The sequence below is a fragment of the Petaurus breviceps genome, unplaced genomic scaffold (assembly GCF_028583685.1).
Source record: "Petaurus breviceps papuanus isolate PSGF00001 unplaced genomic scaffold, PetGlider_PUasm1.0 91023, whole genome shotgun sequence".
NCBI classification, from domain to species: Eukaryota; Metazoa; Chordata; class Mammalia; order Diprotodontia; family Petauridae; genus Petaurus; species Petaurus breviceps.
The window spans coordinates 4,449,057-4,452,853 of NW_027187398.1; the positions used below are offsets into that span (position 1 = coordinate 4,449,057).

At 41.9% G+C, this 3,797-nt stretch overlaps 1 long non-coding RNA gene across 1 annotated transcript in view; it reads right to left on the reverse strand.

Moving 5' to 3' along the window:
* Window positions 1–2,678: 2,678 nt before the first annotated feature.
* Window positions 2,679–3,797, reverse strand: part of LOC138153652 (uncharacterized) — a 38,656-nt gene continuing 37,537 nt past the window's right edge. Inside the window, exon 3 of the long non-coding RNA XR_011166423.1 lies at window positions 2,679–3,797. This exon is cut by the window's right edge and continues 415 nt beyond it. This is a non-coding gene — a long non-coding RNA (uncharacterized lncRNA).

Sequence of the window (3,797 nt, forward strand, 5' to 3'; positions counted from 1 at the left end):
CTCTCTCTCTCTCTCTCTCTCTCTCTCTCTCTCTCTCTCTCTCTCTCATTCTCTCCCCACACACAGACACACTCTCTTTTCAAGCACCCTGTTTCTCCCATCCTTGGGGGTTGAGGATTTAAGGGGGAAAGAGCTGATCCAGTCTATGTCTGCTGTCAGTCTTGATGAAAAGCATCCTCATTCTAAGTGATATTGATGTATCCTTCTTTAGATTGGGTGCTATAGGAAAATGGCTTTGCCATAATCTTCAACCTGGTTCATCTCAGTCTGATGGAAGGGTTCTTGCCCTGAGGGGAACTAGCAATATCATGGGCAAGATACAGTAGTCCTTTAAGGGGCTTGCTGATATATATGTATATATACACATACAATACATACACAGACATGTGTATAAACATGTAAGCATATGTGTATATGTACACTTGTGTGTAGGATTATGCGTATATATATTATGTGTGTGTATACTTGTACACACATGCACAAGAACATGGGCATAGAATTCCCTCTCAATTCACTATGTATGGTTATCTATTTTGTGGAGTACTCAAATGCTCCAATAGATATGTGATTTCACTGATTTAGAGACTTTCCAACGATGTAGAACATAATGCATCCATGCGTGGCCATTCCGCGCAATTATGTCTTCCCATAGGTTTGCCACAGGAGGTCTATCCAACATGTTGAAGGCTTCCCTTGATTTTCCCTGGTTTACCAGTGGAACACTGTCATCCTTTGCCCTCAAAATGGGATTCTCTGTAGTAAATATTTAATCCTAAGACAGTTTCCCTCTGTCCCCAGAATACTACAGAGTCATTTCACATACACACACACACACACACACACACACACACACACACACACACACACAGACATCTTGGTATGAGGAGTTCAGTACAGGAGAATTAATCAATCAATCAATCAACAAATATTTACAAATGCTTTCTGCCCCACCCCCAACACATAATTACTTTGTATTTACATATCTATACACAAGCCTGCCCCCCTCCTACCCCGTGTAAACTGTGAGCTTTGTGAAGGTAGGAGAAGCAACATTAGTCTTGGCATCAGGAGACTTTTATTACAATCCTGGCTCTAACCCTTACCTGTATGTGAATCTAAGCCTAGCAAACATCTCTGAACCCACCTGACTTTCCTCATCTCTAAAACAGAGTTAATAATACTTAAACGCTCCCTACTCCCTGCCTCATAAGGTTGATATGGGGAAGATGCTTTACAAACTTCAATCACTATGGAAACACAAGCTGTCATTATGATTTCTTCCTCCCATCCACTTCCACCGTCAAATTCCCCTGTGAGCTTGGAGGACACAAACTCTTTAGAATCTCAGCCTTGAACAAACTTAATCGAGAAAAGGAAATCAAAAAAGCTCTCTCAGCCTCAGTTTCCTCATATGTAAACTGAGGGGTTGGATTTATTTTCATTCAATTCAGTAAGCATTTATTAAGTCCTAGTATGCTTCAGGAGGGGCAGCTAGGTGGCACAGAGGATAGGAAGTTCAAATCTGGCTTCAGACACTTATTAGCTATGTGACCCTGGACAAGTCATTTAACCCAGTTTTCCTCAGTTTCTCATTTGTAAAATGAGCTGGAGAAGGACATGGCAAACCACTCCAGTATCTTTGCCAAGAAAACCCCAAACAGGGTCACAAAGAGTCAGACTCGACTGTAAAATGACTGCACCACAACAACATGCATTAAGCACTTTGCTAGGTACTGAGGATACAAGGGACATTAGGAGGTCAGTCCTACCCTCAAGAAGCTTGCATTCTATGGGAGGCAAAACAACATGTCCACATACAAGCAAATGCAGAGGTTGTGCAAAATAAGTTCCAAATCAATTTTTAATGGGGAGCATTAGCACCTAAGGAAACCACAAAAGAGCTTAGGTAGGAAGTAACTCTTGAGCTAAGGCAATTAAGAATTCCAGGAGGGTGGTAGCTAGGAGGTGAAGTAGATTGAGCACCAACCCTGGAGTCAGGAGGACCTGAGTTCAAATCCAGTCTCAGACACTTACTAGCTGTGTGACCCTGGGCAAGTCACTCAACCCTGTTTGCCTAAAAATTTTAAATTTTTTTTTTAATTCCAGGAGGAATTCTTTACTCACTTGTTCCTTTCCTTACTCTGCTCCTCCTGACTTGCCAGACTTCTCCACTCTGTCTCAGCTGCCTCCGAACCTGAAAGATCTCTCTGCTCTCAGGGTCCCACCTCTGATTTGCAAGTTCCACCTAGAATTCCCATTCTGAGGAAGTGCCTAGACCAACCCTGCTCACTCCCTCATTTCTCTCCAGCCTCATTCCTAATCCTGCTTTGCTCCTACTTTTTAGCTCCCTTTAAAACACAAGTTCCTGCTGAACAAAGGAGGGATGCTGGAGCTAGCTGGGAACACCTTCTGAGAGCTAGATTGTTCTATTTTTAATGTGGAGTATTCATACCTTGGAAATCAACAAATGCCACAAAGCAGGGATTTGTTTTATTGTTTTGTTAATTATCTAGACTTAAGAAAGTAATGGAGTAAATATTAGTAATGCAGATTAAAGGTAAAAGTATAGTGTGCTTAATTTTATTTTATTTTTTTGGTTATTTAATATTTACCAGCACATCACTGGCAGGAAGGTTTTTCTTCTCTGCTTATATTTGCATTTCTAGCACTTAACACAGTGCTTGGCACAAAGTAAGCATTTAATAAAAGCTTTTTGATTTGAGAAGGGAGAGGTGAGAATGGGAGTTTTAGGCACAGGAGGAAGCTTGTGCAAAATTTTGGAGAAGGGACCTGCAGTGGTATGAACAGGGAGACACAGATGGACCACCGTGGCTGGAAGGAAGGGTGTTTGAAAGGAGATAATGTGAAATAAATCTAGAAAGGGAGACTGGAGTCAGATGAAAGACTGCAAGTGCCAAATGTAGGAGTTTGTAGTTAACCCAGAAGTAATAGGGAGCCAATGAAGATTCTTGAGCAGGAGAGTAAAATGGTCAAACCTGAATTTAGGAATATCAATTTGGCATCTGTGGTGAGGATGGATTGAAGAGGGAAAAGAATTAAGGCAGGGAATCTAGTAAGGAAGTTGTTTTGATAGTCCAAAGAAAAGATGATGAGGATCTGAACAAGGGTGATGATGATCGTGTCAAAGGACAGAAGAGCCCAGACATGCTAGATGTTGAGGAGGTAGAATTACCAAGACTTGGGAATTGATTCGATGTCAAGAGCAGATGAGAGTGGAGAGTTGAAGATGACTGAATTAAAAACTGGATGACCAGAAGGATTATGGGATCACAGATTCAGAGCTGGAGAGGGCCTTATAGTCCATCTTGTTCAGCTCCCTCCTCCTCATTTTCTAGATGAAGAACTGAGGTACAGGGAAGTTCAATGATTTGTCCAAGATCATGGTGACCTCCACAGAAATAAGAATGTTAGTAAAAGGGATACATTTTAGGAAGAAAAATATTAATTTCTCTTTTGACCATGTTGACTTTGAGATGTCTATGGGACACCCAAGTAATGACCCAGAGACAGTGATTCAGGACTGGATCACAGGAAAAGAGACTAGGGAATGAGTATATGATTCTGGGAATCACCTGGAAGATGGATATATGGTTCAGGGAGTCACCTGAGAGATATAGTTCTGGGAGTCATCTGGGAGATGGGTATATGGTTCTGGGAGTCATCTGGGAGATGGGTATATGGTTCGGGGAGTCACCTGGGAGATGGGTATATGGTTCAGGGAGTCACCTGGGAGATGGGTATATGGTTCAGGGAGTCACCTGAGAGATGGGTATATG